The 20,859-nt window shown below is 44.2% G+C and overlaps 2 long non-coding RNA genes across 3 annotated transcripts in view; both read right to left on the reverse strand.

The window, feature by feature from the left end:
- The window catches only part of LOC140700389 (uncharacterized), a 100,554-nt gene that overhangs the window by 17,276 nt on the left and 62,419 nt on the right, over window positions 1-20,859 (reverse strand). The window lies entirely within an intron of this gene.
- LOC140700390 (uncharacterized) lies at window positions 5,435-10,092 on the reverse strand. Its single transcript, XR_012078787.1, has 3 exons — window positions 9,966-10,092; window positions 8,967-9,011; window positions 5,435-5,635 (listed from the first exon to the last, which is right to left on the reverse strand). It is a non-coding gene; the product is annotated as an uncharacterized lncRNA (long non-coding RNA).

Raw genomic sequence — 20,859 nt, forward strand, 5'->3', positions numbered from 1 at the left:
GGGTGACATTGAAAAACAGGACAGTAAGGAGACTGTGGAACAATCGAAGATGGGACGGAAGAGCCCGGTGGGGCAGGGCCGAGGGGCTGGTGATGGGAAACCCCGCCAACACCTCTGCGCAGAGACCCAGCCTCACCGCCCTGGGACGGAGCTGCCAAAGCCTCATCTGCCTATAGAGAAGCTTTCTTTTTACTTACCCAACACTTAAAGGGATCAGTTTGTCTTAAAAATTGAATAAGGCCAAGTTACGCTTCAAACTTTTTGCATGGCCCAATCTGCTACAGCCTGCTTCGTGCAACTTCATAAAACATTCTCCCTCCACAGAGAATTTTCCATCACTTCAGTCTGCCCTGTAAATGTCTGGCTTTTGTCTGCCTTCAGTCACCTGCTTTGTGATGGATCCAATTTTGTGGCTCAGAAACAAATTCTCCTCAGAAATGTCCTGTGAAGCAGCCTCCACAGGGCTGCCTGGGCCTTGGGGGCTTCCGTCTCCTCCCCCGCGGAGAGTGAGGAGGGCAGCAGTGACCCGCCTGGGGACCGAGATGGGGGCCGGGGGGGGCGGGGAGGCTGCTGCATGTCCCTGTCAGGACTCACCTTTCGCAGTCGGCCCTCCTAGCAATTCCTCAGCTCTTCTCCAGGGTCATGAAATCAATTCTGACCTCGAGTCTTAATTGACATATGAACATCAATTTACTAGAAAAGAAGGCATGTTCTAGGGGGCAGTTTGAACTGTTGCCTCATCCGTGATACCTACTGATACTACTTAAGGTGACTTTCCATTCCACTGTGGTGTTGCAAATAGACGGAATCATTTCCAGAGAAGTAATAATAACAAATCACTGCCTTATTCCAGAATTATAAAAGCATAAGCCTCTTCTTAAATACCTACAGTTGCATGTCAGGAAGCGTAAACAAATGTGTCGTTAAGAATGATTGGTATACGTTGGGGACTTCGCCTCTACAGGATAGATTAGCAGGGTACGAGGCTCATTATGCATGAAAGTCATTTATTTTTCCACAAATCCAGTGCAGCACAAGTTCTGGGGTTGCAATTCATAAAGAGAACAGAATGAAGACTGAGAGCTGTTATGACATTACCACTCCATGAACATGATGGAAAGGGTTGTTAGCTTTTTCTTTATGAGGTATCACAACAAATGTGAGCCTTGGTGTGTACTGGGATGTGGGAGCCAAAGGCCCCAGAGAGTTCGTCCAACCCTTCCATTTTTAGGAGAATCAACCTCCTTTACTGGTGCATTAATTGCAAAGACGGTACAGACCCTTGAACTCCAAAAATCAGGGATCTTTTCATTGACCCAAAGAGGGGCAAAAAATTTTCTCCGAATTCCAGGTTTTCTAAACAATCAAGAGGCCTCTTCAACACACTTAACATGGGACCTTAAACTAAATATAAATGACTTTTGATTACCTATTGTGAGCTCAGCCACTTTTTGGTATTTATCTACTTTTTGTCTATTTGTATGCCATACAAATCCCACTGTCAAACAGTTCTCAGCTCCGTTAATGTTGTCCAAAATTATGAATCAGCCTTTTTGTACAGGTTTTCAGCACCATGATTAACAAGGAAAAGTATCCGGGCTGCTCAGCTTTGGCTGTGCCCTCATATATTTAACTCCTAGGTTTAAAAATTCCACTGAAAATCCATTGACATTCCATTAAGTGTTTAAAAAAATTGCAGTTTCTGGAGATATTAGGGCACTTTTTGGAGAAGCAAGATTCCTTTAAAAAGTAACTAAAATAGATAGATAGATAGATAGATAGATAGATAGATAGATAGATAGATAGACAGATCGATCTTTAAAAAGTAAAGCCAGCGGTCACTTCAAAATGCCTGAATCCTCTATCATTGGAACTATTACTAATTGTAAATATGTATTTTATTCATTTCTGTCTGCTATGTTAACTTGTTAAAAGGATATACTAGCAGAAAGAAATTTGGAAACTAGAAGAGAAATCAAAACACTTCAATTTTAAGCATTTTTTCCCTTGCTGGGGAAAGCAGAGACAGGAGAATGGTATAATGCTGAAAATGCAGCCTGGCTCTCAAGTCTGGCTTCACCATCTACTGCTCGTGTGAGCTAGAACACGTGCTTTAACCCCTGGGCCTCAGTTTCCACCTCATTAGTTAAAAATGAGTAGAATTCCTACCTCAAGAGTGGATGTAAGAAACTAGGTAACATACGAGGTGCCCAGCAGAATGCCAGACTCACCCCGGGGGCTGCGTGAATGCTAGTTTATTAGCTCCTCACACATCTCTGCCTTCCGCCTCCCTAATCTCTCTGCCTTGGTTCCTAATCTGGATACCCTATATTGCAGCAGAACCATAGGACTGATTTTAGGATGATGTAGAGAAAATGTCTGGAGCATCTGACTCATTCCAAAAATCCTCCCACAGGCAAATGGATTGCCGAAAGAAAAATACATAACTAAGAGATATCCTGCCGAGACAGAGCCCGTGGAGGAGTCACAGGTAACAGAGTTACTTGGTAACTGCAAGGGGAGAAGAACAGCGCTGGCTGAAGGGGGAGAGAGTCTTCTGGCTTAAGCAACTGAGTGACCAAAGGTGCCTTGAACTGGGAGAGGCAAGGTGGAGGCCAGGAAGAGCAGAGGCTATGAGGAAGGATGACAAGGGGTTTAATCCTGGGTGGTGATGGACTGAGCTGTGGCCTGAATGCTTGCACCTCCCACAAAATTCATACGTTGAAATCCTAGTCCTCAAGTTGAAAGCATTAGGAGGTGGGACCTTTGTGGGGTGAATCTGTGTAGGTCATGAGGGCTCTCATAAAAGAGACCCCACAGAGCACCCTAGCCCCTTCCACCATGTGAGGACTCAGGGAAATGCACCGAAGGGTCACCAGAACCCGACGATGCTGTCACCCTGATCTTGGACTTCCAGCCTACAGACTGGGAGCAATACATTGCTCCTGGTGACAAGCCGCCCCGGCTGCGCTGGTCTGTCACAGCCGCCCAAGCAGACTGAGGCAGGTGGGTTGCGTTTGGCTTTACGACTCTCTAATCATCTCCCCAAGCAGGCAGTGAGTGGTCTCTAAACAAATGTTTCAAGCATGTGCATGTCCTTAAAATGACCCAATTTGCAAGAAACCCGTTTTATAAAGCACAGAATCGTTTGACAGAGCAACTCCTTGGCATGTCTGTTTTGTGAATTCCAATCTCAGCATACCAGGTTTTCCCCCAAGAAAAGCGCATCTGCCCGCACGCTCATTCTGGTCATTAAAAACAGATTTTCTGACCCACTGCTCCGGGAATGATGACTGCCAGCTCCGGAACTTGAGTCGTACATCACAACTTCTATTTACTCCTGTTGATCATTTCAAAATTAAGTTGTTGTCTTTGTTCAAAAGAAAACAATTTGGTCTTTAAGAAGCATCTTTGGAAGTCACGTATGAGTTTCTCAGAAATTATCTTATTTAATACCATAGCTTTTAATTTCGGCCACAGTTTTCAAGGAGCTTTCCCTCTATCGAAAATCTCTTCTCCTCCCTGTACCCTATGCCACCCTCACTCCCACCCATCCTCCTCCACCACCACCACCCCTCAACACACACACACACACACACACACACACACACACAGAATTTTAAGACCTTTCAAAGATTTAGGAGTTGTCACTTCAGAGGCACACCACCAGAATATATCAAACATATTAAATTAAATCATGCAAATCACATACAACTTTGGTTGAGCTGCAGTAGACTAGATGGTGTCATGTTATGTTCTAAAGATATTTAAATTAAAAATTAATTTTGATTTTGTAAAATTGCTTTTTTTTTAATTTGGTGACAAGAAAAAATTTTTTAATTTCAAACGTTAGATCCTTGAAAAGCTTGTTAGTCCATTAAGCACTTTCTCAATAACTGATGGATTAAACAGTCCCAGCAACAGATCCCCACTCAGAGAAAAACATAAAGCGTTATTAGCACTTTCAGGATGTTTCTGCCGATCTTTTTCCCTGACACTGAAAGCATCTGTGTTTATTTTAAGTGGTCCCTCTCATGGGGTCTCTGGTCCTCATGCAACAGTAGGCATGGAACTCCACGAGGCTGGGGACTGATTACCTCGCTGGCCCTGGAGGTGGGGCAGCCCCTCTCCTCCTGCACGGGATTCTAAGGTACTCGGGCGCAGGGTGGGGTGAGTGCGCAGCCGGCGGCCTTGGGCATCTCTGTCCTGTTATCAGAGCTCCCTGCAGGGCCTTCTAAGTGGTTCAGCTGAGGCCTGGGGTCCAGCTTGTCATCCACGAGCTTTCAGTCCAATTACTATACATTTTGAAAGACATTTGCTGGAAAAGTGTTATCAAGAGTAAAATGTGATTATTTAAAAGACTTCTCTCTCCAAATCGTCAAACATGCAAATATATTGTAGGTAGTTTGCCTTGGCAGAAATCAGCAGCAGAAATATGCTGAAAACTGAGTTTCTCTAAGTTTATAACTGATTTCAGAAGCTACTTTAATGCATTCCTCCCAAAGCTGAAAAGCCAAGGACGAGGTGGACCACAAGCTGTTCCGTCTGTTTCTCCCTCCCTGCCAAGTGCAGTCCCTCTGCTAACCCAGGTCACAGAGCAGGAGGGAAGCAGGGGGCAGGGACAAATGCAAGTGGACCGAAGACCATGCAGACACTGCATTTCCCTCCTACCCTCCAACACGCAAACCTCATCCCTCTCTGTGAAGACAATCTGAGTTAAGACAGAAGGAGACAAAGGCCTATTTAGCCAATAATTTGGCAATACTCCCTGGGTCCCTTCTCCTCTAATTAGGTAGCCACTTTCTTTTGACAATGAAAGAAAAGTAGTTCTTATAATATTAACTTCTCACATAGTGAGGCTGTGTTGAATTTAATGTGCTCATTTGTGTTCTGCATTTCACGCCACCAGAGACGGAATTAGAGAATTGATTTTTTTTTAATTGCAGCACGTGATAATTGCAGCTTATTGATGGTATTAATTATTTCAGTTCCCGTTTTGTCATCTTGTATATAGCTTTAAAGGCTCGAGAACTTAAATTTAAAAGGGAGAAATTGATTTTGAAATAAAGCAAGTTATTTATTTTGACAAAAGATGAGGTCCAAGAGGCACTTTTTTCCTTACCTATGAATAGAAATTCTGTGCAATGTTATAGCTAATAGAGTATTGATTTTCCCCCTTTCCACATTTGCAATGTGCTTTTGAGCTGTCTTTTATGTATTTTAAATATACAAGTTTTGTGTTACATTTGGCAAAGCATGCATATACAGAAAATACATTATCCCAAATAGATCTGGGTATTCTGGTTGTCAGAAATCTATTTCACACACATTAGTCTAGCATCAGACCAGCTGTGACAGCCATAAGCAAACTAAGTTGAAATCAGAGACTTTGTCAATAACTGCTCGATGAAAAAGACTGATTGCAAACCAGGAATAATTTCTACCTGATTTTTAATTGAAGGCAAAAAAATGTAGAAATGATCACAAATGTATTTCCTGAGATGCTTTCCACCTCTTCTCTCCACACTCCCCCTGCCTCAACCATATTATTTGCACACTGAAGAATAATTCGCTTTGGTAGCAGGGCTGGCAGGCCCTGAAACTGACATCTTCAATCTTCTTACCAATTCCATCTCTGAAGACAAAAAGGTGAGAGGCAAAAAAAAAAAAAAAATAGAAGAAATGGAGAATCTATTACATATTTGAATGAGATTTTGTAACATACAAAAGCCAAATGTGATCTCTTTGTGTTAACTCAATCCAGAGTTTCCAACTTCTAACTTAACTTTGGGTGTGGCAAAATCATCAAGGGAAGTCAGTGAGTTAAGGCTGGTTATGAATCTGCAGTATGAACCTCGATGCAGCGAAATCAGGAATCACAGCTTCTCTAGAAGGCAGAAACACCACAGACTCGGAAACAGACCTCTTTGGTTTGGCCTCTAATTGGCTGTGTTGCCTCGGGCACGTCGCTAAACCGCTCTGAGTGTTTCCCTCCCCAGTGATGTGGATGAATTGGACAGGCTTTCGCTCCAATTACTATACATTCCAGTTAACTCCCAGCCGGAAAGCACTGACTGAGCACCTACTTTAAGTCCGACCCAGTGCAGGATAAAGTAGAGGGCTACATAAATGCCATACGCCTGTGTGTGTGTGTGTGTGTGTGTGTGTGTCTCCTGCCTCCCCTACCAGTCTTTGAGGAGTCTGAAGGCAAATCTGTGCCCAGTCCCTCTTTCTTTCCCCCAGCCCTTGATGCAGTGCCAAGCAAACAGAAGCACCCAACAATTTCTCCAGTGAGTGAATGAATCTGTGAAACCTTCCGCAGGAATTTTATAGTCTCCCTGCGGAAACAGCACTAAAGCATTCTTTTTGGGCAGAGGGTAGTGGGGGAGTAGAGGTTGTAACTAATATAACCAAGAAACATGGTGAACAGAGGCCCTCAGGAACCTCATACACCCCACTCAGAAGCAACAGACTCAAATAGGATATTGTAATAGTCTCCCGAATCTGAGATGGGGAGCCCAGTTTATAGTTGGAAGAACCCCCAAATGAACAGGGGTTGTCGCTCCTCTCCCCAGCTACACCCACAATGACTGATGCCTTGAAAGGAAATTTCTTGCTGATCACCATGAACTCGCTTGGTGCCTCCAAAGCTTTCCACCAAGATTGTTACCTTGGTTAATCAAGTCCTTGCAAGATGAAAGATTTTAATCCCCAGCAAAAGTAGTCATAGCATTGCAAACATCAGCATTCATTTTAAGAGGCTCGAAAATCACCTCTTTTTAAAATAACAGGCTGGACTTTTAAGGTGAAAGGGCATCTCAATGGAAGGGAGGAAATCTTTTTCAAACATGATTTTTTCAGTTTTTCACAGTGAAGTAACTGAAACTAAAGCTCCACTTGATTTAAAAGTAAGCAAGCAGGATTCGACCCTAAGCCCCGGCCACTGCAGCACCGTCGGTTCACCCCCCTGAGAGCGGGGGCCTGGGAGGCCTCTTGTTTGTCAGTCAGGGTGAAAGACAGAAGGCCAAGGTGTCAGGTAAAGAAACATATCCATGCTTCTCTAATGCCTTCTGAAAGCCCGCTGTCAGGAAAACGCCACACGTCGCAGCCTCGCTCATTTCATCTCCTTAGACATCACACATCATTAATCATCTCAGTCTGTCAAGACAAAGAGCTGGAGAACATTTCTATTCCAAAATCTCTCAAACATCAAATAGGTCTCAAACGCAAAGTACACTCTGGTTATCAATTACGATGGGATGTTCGAGGTGACAAGTTCTGTTCCAGGCTCTCGGCTTTCCCCTCCCACCACCAGGCTCAGAGGACTGCACGTGGGAGGCACGAACACTGACCATACCCAGAAGGAGGATTATCTTCTCCCTCAGGAAGGCACAGCCTCGTTCCCGTGGCCTGGAGAGGCCAGCAGCACCGGCCGTGACCATGACTTCTTCCTGGGGTGGTGCCCGACACCCCCCTGAATGTATGACAGGCCCCAGGACGGTGTCCTGTGAGAGACGCCAGGGCCCACAGGCTTCCTCCGCACCAGCCAGAGCTGCTTTCCCCAGCACCTGCCGCACACGAGTCACTGAGTGATGGCTTTGCCCGCAACCAAACATCCAAGACACGGTACTGCTCATGAGGGCAGGGTTAGCTGGAGTGAGGGTCTGGACAGTCACCGCAGAACAGTGGGTGTCTGTCTGCAAGGGAGGAAGGAAAAAAGGGGGCTCTGGAAAGAAAGGACCCGGGGCTGACTATTGATAATCTTAACCTATTTTACAACTTTGCCTGAACTTATAGCTCTGAGGGCTGAAGCCGGAGCCCGAGGGTGAGGAGAAGGCATCAGAAGTCTCTGGATGTGCCCCCAGTAAACATGGAGCCCACCGCTTTCCCTGCATCTACGCAAGGCTCCTGTAACCACCGCCCCCACACACATTCTAGGACTCAGCTCACAAATTCTAACCTTTATCTATGAAATTGTGGCTTTCTCATTTCTAAATACACTTTGTGCCAAATATCCAAGTGTTTTCCCATCTTTTTACCTTTGTTGATTTTGTTTCCTCTTACGTAACAGCTTGGCTAAATAGTCCCCACCATTCAAGACCCAACTCTTATATCATCTCCTCTGTAAACACCCTCACTAACGGGTGAAACGTTCCCCTTCAGAACCTCCACAGCGTGTTTATATAAATCACAGAGTGTGTGCCTGTGTGTGTGTGTCACACACATCGACACTGCGCAGAATGCGTATGCTGCCTAACTTCTGGATGCCCGGGTTGGCTAGGCAGGAGGAGCAGAGTGTACACCCAGCCCAGTTCCAAGTATAAACTAAGCTAAGGCGCTCTGTGCATTGTAGGTTAGGTCTCCATCTCCGACTTATTCCCCCAAGGAATGGCTTTCCAGCATCCTAACATTCCACAGATCTAAAGAAAAGGACTTCAGCCTGGAACTAATGATCGCAAATAACTTGGGGCAGCATGAGAATGAGACGGCTTCCTCCTAGCAGGGAAGTGACTCTTCTCACTGCTGCAGTCTGCCCCGTTCTGCTGTGTCCACGTGGCTGGTGCGCCAGCTTTACTGCTTTCTCCTTCGTTGCTACACTACCAAATATTTCAAATGAAAGAGCTAAGGTCACTTGTTTCCTATATTTTTCCTTAAAAACTCATTTCAGACTCAGAAAATATATGTAGCTATCAAATGAAAGTAATTAACATCATTTCTGTATTACACTATTTTTTGAACAGTAAGATAGCTATTTTTTGAATGTTTCTGATTTGGTTTAGTTCCAGAAGATTAGATTTCTCTCATCTATAATCTATTAAAAGATTAATGTGTGTAGTGTTCACCTTCAAAAGCACCCAAAATAATGAATTCAGTATGTTACCTCATTATCTACAGTCACATCAGCCAGCTACTTAAATTAGCTTCTCCCTTTTTTAAAAAAATTTTTTCAAGTCTCTGATTCCTACCATTATGCTTCTTAATGGTTGCAGATGTTGATTGACGACATTAATCTGAAAAGCAGTAAAAAAAAATGCTAAATCTTTGCAAAATAAACAATTACAATTTTTTGAGTTTACTCTATACTAAGAACAAGCAACTCACGATATTCAACACTTTCTATGGGAAAGAGCAGCACATTCACGGCTTTATGCGCATCCACAGAAAAAGTTTGTTAAAGGTTTAAACACTATCTTCAGAAGATAGGCTTGGGTTTTAAAAAATTTGTATTATCCTCACGTAAATCCTCCTCAGTATCACAATGGGCCATATGAATGTTACTATTTAAACGTAGCAGATGAATTTCTCACATTTTAGATACTGAGTGACATTCGTTTTGATTAGGAGGAAGAGGACTGATACTAACTAAGTTTGTTACTCACTTTTAACAAGTTATCTTATTGCATAACCACATGCAGTGAGTATTTTTCTTTCTATTTTACAGATTAAGAAACTGAGGCTCAGAATGACTTTCTAAGTGGCTCAGCAGGAGTTTATAGTGAGTCTGACTCTAAAGGCCACGGTCTTTTCACCATGCCATGTGGCCCCCCTAAATGAAGCCTCCCTTGTTGGCCAGTTTGCGAGGACAGAGATACTGTGACACCGGGAGGGGGGAGGGAGGAGCCAGGACGCCATCATCAGTGCTTTTTCCCACACTAATTCCACAAAGATCCCAGAGCCTTCAACCTAGTCACGACGCCATAGATAAAAATGTGTGAAACATCCAGTTTAGCACAGAATTACAGAGTCACAAAGTGACTTACAGTACTTTTTCGTCCAACTATATGATGAGCTCTAGGGCATTTTCCAGAACAATTGTCTACTGAGAACAACTAGCAGAAGCAACAGAAACAATAGAATAAAAGAAGTCTCTGTTGAGACTGATACAGCGCCACCTTCTCTGTGACGGTGAACCAGGCAATGAAATTTAGAGACAGAGCGCGGGCATCATTTCGATACCAGCACACCTGTTCTTTCCCCGAAAACCAGCAGAAAGGGGACACACGGAGAATGAAGGGGCGTAGTCCCAGAAGAAAAGGTCACCAGACGCGTGTTACAACGCGCTGCTTCCCCATCTGATCCCTGCCTCCAGCCCCGGAGCACTTGGCAAGTGCGAAGCCCTGTACGATGCACTGGAGTTCTGCAGTCGACTCGGCGACAGGCACGGCCTTCCGAGAGCTCACAGCCTAGTCAGGGAGAGGAGGCAGGAGATACGGCAAGTACACTTGTCGCTGCATTTGTAGGTAACACCATCCATGTCAAAGGCGGATTCAGACGTGCTCAGAGTAACAACAAGGACCCTGTGGGACCATCTGGGATAGGCTGATGGGCTGGGATGTCAACGGGAAGAGACGGGGAACCAGCAAAGGCATAAAAGGGTGGGCATCCTCCAGAACAGGCATTTGGATTCCTGGGCTGCAGGTTGAAATCCTGTTGATTGGTGCCACACTGTGGAGGGCCTGGCACACCACGGTGAGGATTCTGTGTCCCACAGGTGACCTTTGAAAGAGCTGTTTCCCTTGAGTGGAAAGGTCCAAAAGTAAACTGCAGAGTATGATCTGCATTCATAAATGCAGCGGCCAATCCTCCCACTTTTTGCTTCCCTCTTGACAGGCTGCTGCCAACATCTGAAACTTGATTCAATACCTGACAGGTCATTTTCTCCCTACCCAGCCTCCTTGGAAGATTTAATTGCTGATACATTCAAACAAAGGAATAAAGAATGAAAATGATGTGGTGGCAGGAAGTGTTAGTAGCGGGAGATTGGCCAAGAGAAAGGATCAATGGATCTTGAAAATGGGAAGAAGTCTGCACACCCCGCCATCTCCCTGCCCCCACCCCTCATGCTCCCCTGCAGAAGGTGAAGGTCAACTGGTGAGGGAAAAGGAGGCACCAGGTTTCTTAGGGATTCAGCAGACTCATAGGCAGCGAGCACAATGTAAACACTCACATTTGGAGTCCTATGCCAGTGTGTGTACATACTTATTGGCTATGTGACCCGGGGCAAGTTACAACCTCTCCGGCCCTCAGTTTTCTTGTCTGTAAACTGGGAATGCTAGTAGTACCTGACTTACAGGGTTCTTGGAGTGAAGAAATGAGGTGATGCAGATAAAAAAGATAAAGAATTTAGCCCCGTGAGCCCTGGAGAGGACTTCTATTATCACCTATAATTTTACAATGACACTGATGTGGAAATCGAGTTCAGCTACACTGCTCTGTACCGCATCCAGAGACGGAAAGACACAAGCCCTCCCTACCCCAGGGGGTGTGTGTGTGTGAAAGAGAAAACCAGAAAATTTCACCCTCAAATTGTCTGGGTTTTTTAATAAGGAAGAACCCTCCCAGAGCCCTGTGCTGAGTACCTCAACGACATCCCAGGGGAGAGCTGGAAGTCAAGCCCACTTGCGTGGGAAGGGGAGCGGAGAAAGCAGTGAGAATTGACTTTTGTGGGGATCTGGCACCGAGCGTGCAGGCCTGGAAAAGGCCAAGGTAACTGAAGTCTGATTCTCAGAATGTGAAAAGCAGATGTACGTGTTTCAGAGAAGACTGCGCTTTGATCTCACACACACACACACACACACACACGCCAAATACCACTTACTAGAGTAGTGTTGCCAAAGCACAGCTCACACCGCCCTATTTTATTGATGGAGCGCCTTAAGGATGTCACGGGCTTGAGACGTCCAGGGTACACACGGCTGCAGAGGCTGGTGGGCGGAACGAGCCCGCCTCCCTGGGAAGGGCGGAGACATCGGCGGTCACAGGGGTCAGGCGGCAGGAGCCAGCTGCACAGGAGGGTCAGGGCTAGACAATTCAGCTGGAGAAGTGGGGCAACGACTCTGTTTAAAACAAACAAGGACTATGGGACCCGTACTTGCCCTGTGGGTGGGGCCTCATCTAACCCTTAGGTTCCCGAACTCCTCCGGCAGTGACTGGAGGTCAGCGCCAAGTGTAAGATCCCACTGCGCTGTGGCTTTTCTGCAAGTGCCCAGTGCTAAAGACTCCAGAAAATGAAAAGGCCCCAAGAATGACCATCTGCGAAAATTCAAAAACACTGCTTCAGGACACTATAGAAATGGATGCACTGAGTCAAAGAACCAAAATGCGAATGGTCACAAACAAGTATTTCACCAAAGAGCCTAGTGTTTGACTGAATGCCACCTTTTTCAAGAAATGTGATCTGTGTATAGACAGCCTCACTTACATAAAGCATCCAAATATTTGGACAAACTAACTGTCACCTGCCAGGCTAAAATCCAGGAATTTCATCGGGGAAGAAGTTGAGCACAATCAGAAGTTTAACAAAACACAGCTGCAACACACAGAGCCACCTTAATTCTAATCCCCTCACCATCCATCACAGGAAAGCAGGTACAGCTAAAACTTATCCCAAAGGCTTCTACTCCTGAGGTTATGATATTAAAGGAAATTTCTACCAGGTCCTGAAAACACCCACGGTATCAGACGAAGACCGGCAGCCCACACCCCCAGTTGATACACTGTACTTAGACGCTCTGGAACCCCAGTCTTGGCTGCAAATTGGGGATTTATTTACTTAACATCCCTAAAGTGCCCTTTCCTGGATGAGGTAAATATATCAGAGTAGTCCATCCACGGGGCAAGCAACTATTGATTTTTATTATGGAAAAGCGACTGGGTGAGTTGTACACTTGGATTTAATTACTTTGGTCAGCAGTCCGATGACTTCAAGGATAAACCTGGAGGAAGCACTTCCAGCAGATAAATGGAAAATCTCCAACAGCTCCAACTTTCTGCAGCGGGGCTGTGACCTCAATTCAGCTGGAGTCGGTTATTACCTTGGGTAGTGTTTTTATGAGTCTGTTTGAGGAATGAAGAATCAATTATTAAAACAAAAGGTCTTGAGCTGGGGATGAAAACTCACAAGTTAACACAGTGATTCTGGCTTTTATGTACTGTAGCCGGTGGGAACCAGAAGAGCTAGAAGCTTTGACATCACCTCAGCCTGTTTTTTTCAGTGTACAGCCAGGGAAGAGGGGCTCCAAAGAGCACTGGTGACTTGCCCAAGGTCAACCCTGTCCTTAGAAATACTCTTTCCACTATATGACCGGCAGTGACCTCAGATGGAAACTCGCTGAGTGAAATGCCATTCCCAGTGCAGCCTCTGGAAGACTGGTTCTCCTTTTTCGATTGAAAGGATATTACACTCTTTACCCTGATGTAACTGATAAGGACCTCTGCATTTACAACCAAGTTGTATTCAAAATCTTTGTAAATCTGTGGTTTAGAATTTGAACTCTACTTTTCCCATAGAAACAATATTAGAAACAGTGGGTTGGGGCCAAAACAACTTAGAGAAATGTATTTAAATTAGGATAAAACTTCAATGCCACAGGTATTACAGAAAATATAGTCAACAGCAATACTTTTGCAATTCTTACAATTAAGAAAAAATATAAAAGCAATCCATTGCAAAGTAAAGTATCAGGGTTCAGTTTCTTGAATGCTGATGCATAAAGAAAAGCAGTTTTAATAAGTATTCATTTAATGAGAACATACTGGCTACCACCAGATTGACTGTGTGCCCCCAACAAGCTACAGAAGCCTGGAAGGGACACGAAAACAAAGACTATGAAAAGGTTAGAGATATGCCCTAAGTGCTGAGAAACACACCTGGGGAGATCAAGAGGGTCCTTGTAGAGGAGGTGACTTCTGATTCTGTCCTCAAAGGATGAGCAGGAGTTTGACAGGAAGATGAAGAAAGGAATGTCCCTCCAGGAAAACAGAGAGAAATGTGCGGAGGCCATTCTGATGAGAATTTGCACACTCTTGGGGACTAATTATGTCTCATTTCACTTAAGAATGTGGAGCTTCCCTTTTTGCTTAATATAGAGATTTCACTAGCACGGCTCATTCTCCTCAGTCTAATAAAGACTGGATTTAGCTATGAACAAAAAGGGGAAAAAAAGAGCAAAAGAAGAAAAGGTTAGTGAGCAAGAACTGAAATGGGACAAGAAGACCCAGCTCAAACGCCGTATGTTTGCCACCCCCATAGGAGACGGGGTTCTTGACTCTCCACTTTCAGAATTTTCCGAGCACAGTGTGAAGCATTATTTGGTACTTAGCAAATGTTTATTTGAGTTAAAAGTCACAAATTTCCACAATGAGATACCACTTTATAATCACAAGCACAGCTATAACAAAAAAAACATGTAATAAGTGTGGATGTAGAAGGATGTGGAGAAATCGGAACTCTAATCCCCTGTTGGTAGGAATGTAAAATGGCACAAGAACTTTAGAGAACACTTTGGCAATTCTTCAGAAAGTTAAGCATGGGGTTGGCCATATGACCCTGCAATGCCACTTCAAGGTATAAACCCAGGAGAAATGAAAACACAGCCACACACACAAAAGTGTACCACAATGTCCACAGCAGCATATTCATAATAGCCAAAAAGTGAAAACAACCCAAATGTCCACCAACTAATGAATGATAAATAAAATGCGATCTGTCCATACAATGGAATTACATCCATACAATGTATCCATACAATATATCCATGCAATGGAATTCTGCCATAAAAAAATGAAGTACTGATACTTCTTACAACACGGTAAGCTTTGTTTTTTTATAATTACGTTGTACTTGACATGTTATATTAGTTTCAATAGTGTACAACATAGTGATTCTATACTTTTATGCCTTGTGAGATAATCACCACTGTAAACCCAGTTACCATACAAAGCTGTAACAATATTACCGACTATGTTTCTTGTGTGTACACTACAACCCTGTGACATTTGTTTTATAGCTGGAAGTTCACGCCTATTAATCGCCACCTATTTTGTCCATCCCCCTACCCCGCTCTCCTCTGGCGACCACGAGCTTGTTCTCTGTATCTATGAGTCTATTTCTATATTCTTTTGTTGGTTCATTTGTCTTGTTTTTTGGATTCCACATATGAGTGAAATCATATGGCCCATCCATGCTGTCACAAACGGCAAAATTTCATTCCTCATATATATATATATATATATATATATATATATATAACGGAATACTACTCAACCATAAAAAATTTGTATATATATATACAAATTTATACATATATAATACTCCTAGATATGTATATATATATATGTGTGTGTGTGTACATATCCCAGTAGATTTGCTCGATTTTATGGAACTTCTATTTTCAGTTTTTTGAGAAACCTCCATACTGTTCTCCATAGTAGCTGCACCAATTTACATTCCCACCAACAGCGCACGAGGGTTCCCTTTTCTCCACATCCTTGTCAGCACTTGTGGTTTCTTGTCTTTTTGATAATAGCCATTGGGACAGGTATGAGGTGATATCTTACTGTGATTTTGATTTGCCTTTCTCTGATGATTTGTGACCCTGAGCACTTTTTCATGTGCCTCTTGGCTATCTATATGTCTCCTTGGAAAAATATTTATTTGGGTCTTTTGCCCAAGTTTTAATAAAATTGTTTTTTATGTTGCCTTGTATTAATTTTTTGTATATTTTGGATATTAACCCCTTATCGGAAATACCATTTGCAAATACCTTCTCCCATTTGGGAGGCTGCCTTTTCATTTTGTTAGTGGTTCCCATCAAGCTCTTAGTTTGACACAGTCCCACTTGTTTATTTTTGGTTTTGTTTAGTCACTGAGTTCCCCTATTCTTCTCCTGAGTTCAGTGAGCCTCTTTATGATTATTTATTTGAATTTTTACCAGGTAAATTATTTATCTCCATTTTATTAGCGTTTTTTCTGGGTTTCATGTTGTTCTTTCGTTTGGAACATACTCCTGGGTCTCCTCATTTTGTGTGGCTTCCAGTTTTGTTTCTATGACTTAGGCGGAACAGCGCCCTCTGCTGGTCCCGGGGGAGCGGCCGTGTGCGGGAGCCTCCCCCGTGCCGACGGCTCGTGCCCGCGGTGCAGGCGGCGGGCAGCCCCCGAGAGCACTTCACCGGGGGCTGCGCCGGTGGGAAAGCTGGCGCTGGAGCCGGAGCAGGCGTGGGCTGGGGGGCAACCCAGGGGGGCTCAACAGCGGCACCCGCCAGTGCCTCCAAGCCCAGAGAGGGCTCTCGCTTGGCAGAAGCTCTCAAGTCAGCGAACGGATTTCCTTCCCGTGTAGTCTAGGCACCCTTTCAGTCGCTGTTTTTCCACCGCGTCTGTGCTCAGACCCCTCAGTTCTACCCCTCCCTATTCCAGGTGGGGTTCCCGTGGATGCTCCCAGCTTCTGCGTGGCCCTCCCAGGGGCGGTGGCTGTCCACTCGGCCCTCAGGTCGTCCTCGGGAGGCGCTGCTCTACACGCCGTGCAGGTCCAGCGGCGCCGGGGAGGAGGTGAGCGCAGGGTCTCCCTGTGCTGCCATCTTGGCCTCCCCCCACCAACACGGATGAACTTTGAAAGCATTAAGTGAAAGAAACAAGTACAAAAGACCAAATATGGCCTCTTCCACTTATATGAAATATCCAGAACAGGTAACTCTCTAGAGACAGAAAGTAGATTAGTGGTTGCCTAGGGCTGCGGGACGGAAGGAAAGGGAGAGGGACTCCTAACAGGTACAGGATTTCTTCTGAGGGTTATTGAAAATGTTCTAAACTTGATTACAGTGATGACTTCACAATTCTGTGACTATACTAAAAAACCACTGAACTGTACACTTTAAATGAGTGGCATATATGATATGTGAATTGTATCTCAACATACTTTTTAAAATAAAGTCACAAGGCAACCACACGTACGAAATTGCTTTATCCATTCATTTAACATGCATTTTTTAAGCCCAGACTCTGTCAGGCACTGTTAGAGGCCTGATTCAGAATAATAAACAAAAGAAGGTGTTTATATGGGAGGGGTGGAATATAAGCAAAAAAATTAAGAATCTGGAGAATCATAGTTAATTGAAAACAGGTCCTTATAGACGCCACTCTCTCCTAAATCCCAGTAAAATGACGGACAAAGACTAAAAAGGTACTAAAAAGCAGAGACAAAGAAAACAGAATTGGAAATAATCCCAGACAAGACATGACACAAATTTTTCTAATACGGAAAGCAGATGGACAAACGATATCTTAACAAGTCCACTGGGAAGTCACTAGAAGCTTTTAAGCAAGTAGAGTGAGTTGAATTAACACTAAGACCACTAACCTGGCTGCTCTGTGCAGACTCGATAATAGGGCAGCAGAGCAGAAATCAGGAGGCACAATGAGGTGCTGTTACCACGTCCAAGCAAGCGGGGATGCCACTGGGAGGGTGAAGACAGAAAGGACGGGACTGAATTCGGGATATGTCTTGCAGGTAGTCAGTCCCATGATAGACTGACCATGCATGGGACACAAAGGGAGGAATCAAAAACTACCACTAGATATTTCAGTTGGACAGCCAGGTAGATGATGTATCATTTACTCAAATGAAGACAGAGGGGGTGGAGAAGGAAAGATCTGGGGATGAGGGCACGTAATTAGGAATCGAGCATTCTGGACACATCAAGTCTTACATGCCCATAAGGTACCCAAGTGCCCAAGATAAGTGCCAAGTAGACACTGTGTCTGCACGCTGGACTAGAGAGAGCGATTTGGGAGTCACCGGCACACACATGGTGTCTGAAGTCACGAAACTAAAAGGGGGAAAGGGCCCAGACTCGAGCCCTGAAGCACTGAGAGCTGAGTTGCCAGCTCCGGCGTTCTGCCAGACACTTCTTTTGTTCTTTGAGTTTGTTTATGAAATATTTCACCCTACAGGTTTAAATTACCACATAATACCACTGCTGTTCATACCGTTGGAAGAAAGGCCTTCTTTTCAACACACCAAAACTTTCCTCGTACACATAGTATCTTCAATAGTTCTATGTATATCTTTAGCACAGCAATGGCCTAAAGATTCGCGCAGATGCAAACAGTGACAAGCTGGGGCAATCACAGAACGCAGCTCATTTGTCTCCTGTCTCTCCGGAACCCCTGACCTGTGCCGTCTGGTGATCAGAATCTTGAAAACCATCCTCCATAAGTTTTTTGCACGTTTAATATAATGCGGATGTACTCAATTATACAGAGAAATTTCATTTTTATACAAATAAAAAATGCATACATAAATACATACATATGTACTTATAATGTGCACGTGCTTTACAAGTTCAAACACAGTGAACTGAAACGATTCACACCAAACTGTTAGCAGTGGTTACCCTCACAAGTGAGGGAACAAAGGTGAAGTAGGGGTCACTTTTTATGTTACTTTATACAGCCTTTCCATGTTTCAATTTTCACAGTGATCATACACCATGTTTATAAATTATTATAAAGATAATTAAAATATCGATAAAGACACCTGGAGTCATGAGCCCCGGCTACCCTCGTCAACGCAGCGACCAGTGTGAAAGACAGGGTCCTTGTGACTGACTCACAGATCGGTTCAGATGACACTGCTTCCTTCACACCGTGATTTCCCATGAAGGCCTCCCAAGTTGTCTCTGTCTCCCATGCTTTCCGAAAGCTGATCATTTAATCCAAATAATACGAAAAGGAGGACAATTTAAATCAACAAACGTGCACCCGATGCCCAGGCTGAGAAGGACAGCTGCGCTCACTGTCATCTGAAACCCAGCTCCGCGGCTGCCCCTCCTCACGCACACCTTCTGGCGCACACCTTCTGGCTGGCGCAGAGGCTGTCTCGTCTCCAGAGGAAACGGGGAGGCTGTCAAGCAGCGCCACCACGTGGTACCCCCCATCCTTGCCATCTCTCAAAATCTGATTTCTTGTCTTGAATACCATATTTAAGCTAGCTGACAGCTTTTGCATTGTAAATTGACGTGGAAGATTCTCGTGCAACCAAATGCCAATCTTGTTTCCAGAGGTTAGGACCCAAAATGTAAATTCCACTATATATTCTGAATGTACTTTTGTTTTGGGGGTTTGTTTTTTGTTTGTTTCGTTTTTGTTTTTTGGCTTTTTGTTTTTGTTTTGCAGGGGGAGGTAATTAGGTTTGTTTATTTATTTTTAGAGGAGGTACTGGGGATTGAACCCAGGACCTCACACATGCTGAGCACGCACTCTACCACTTGGGCTATACCCTCCTCCCTTGAATGTACTTTGAATAAAGGAGTTCAGCCAGAAAGTTCAGCCGGTTATATGTGAAGAAATGGTTCTTAAAATGTCTCTAACTGGGGTGTCCATCCCTTAAGTGTTTTGAACTTAGGGTGGTAAAGGAAGACTGTTTCTCCACTCACAACACTGTTGGCACGAATGTAGGGGTGCGTGTTCCACACCAAGCAATTCTCCAGTTCTCTGCAGACTCCAACTGGGAGTCTTAAAATTTAATTAAATTCTAACTACCCTGAGTTTCCACAGACCCCACAGGTTAATGGCTCAGCCCCATAAGGCTGCCCCCACTTCAGATGTCAGCCTCAAAGAGTGGGCTCCCAGGTTCCCCACACTTCCATCTGAGTTGGTTACAAATCAGGAGTACCCACAACCCTCCCCAGGTTCAATAATCTGCTATAATTGCTCACAGAACTCAGGGAAACATGCTACTAATGCTTCCTTGATGAATTACAAAGTATACAAATGAACAGTCCGATGAAGTGGTTCCACAGGGCGAGGTCTGGAAGGGTCCTTAGTGAGGGCCCGTGGAGCTGGGGTGCTCCGTTCTCCCAGCACACGGATACAGTCAGCATCCCGGAAGCTCTTTGAACACTACAGTTTAGGGATTTTCATGGCGGCTTCATCGCATAGCCACTAATGATTATTAACTCAATCCCCAGCTTCTCTACCCTCCTCAGAGGATGAGGAATGGGCTGAAAGTTCCAAGCTTCTCATCAAGTCATGGTCGTAGGCGAGCAGCCCCATCCTGAAGTCATCCAGGAGTCCACAAAGAGTCACCTCATTAGAACAAAAGACATTCCTATCACCCAGGACTTTCCACGGGATTTGGGAGTTCTGTGTAAGACGCTTCTATCTCCCCCATCACTTAGGAAATTACAAGAGTTTCAGGAGCCCTATATCAGGAACTAGAGGCACAGACCAAATATGTATTCCTTACTATGTCACAGGTCGGTTACCACATAGTATAAAATATATCAAACATTTTCTTCCTGTAATAGAGAGATGACAGGAGGCTCTCTGGTATTCCCTTCAAGCTTTATGCTTCTTTCAAATCTGTCATGCATTTTGTACTCTTATAAACACACACACACATACGTGCACACACACACACACACACATTCACACACTATGCATGCACACCTTTTTTCCTGACCTCTGATCTTCCAACTACTTTAGATTCTGAGCAGGTAGTAAACTTTCAAAAGGACCAGAGCACTATCAGGACTCTAGGAGAAAACAGAACTTAATACTTTGGGATTCGATTGACTCACATGTAAAAGCACCTAAAACTGGGCCCAGAACCTGGTGGAAGCCAGGGACGATGTTCAAAATATTTTGTCATCACTGTGGCACGCTCAGCCACCAATCGCAACAAACACCAGCTATAAACTGTTAGCAGCAATCTACCGCAGCATGCTGGCGACATCAGCAGTGCTGATAAAGAGCTCACTAAATGTTTGGATTTTTTTCTTACGCACACTCTTGTTCACACAGTTTGGCGAACTAGAATTAATATTTATAGGACATTATTATCCCGGTATATATGATTTCTTAATTGAGTTATATAATTGTATTTACATTTTGTTCATTAATCTCTTCCTGATACTGGAAGACTACAGAAAGCCATCTCCCAAGAACTTGGGAATGAGAGAAATAAGGTCTCCCTTCGAGAGTTAGACTAAGAAATGAACTTTTACTGGGAGAAAGGGCTGAAAAACTTCCTCAAATTAAGTAATCTGAGAGCAACTCAAAGCAAAATTTATTATGTTACG

This window comes from Vicugna pacos, chromosome 12, assembly GCF_048564905.1.
Source record: "Vicugna pacos chromosome 12, VicPac4, whole genome shotgun sequence".
NCBI lineage: Eukaryota > Metazoa > Chordata > Mammalia > Artiodactyla > Camelidae > Vicugna > Vicugna pacos.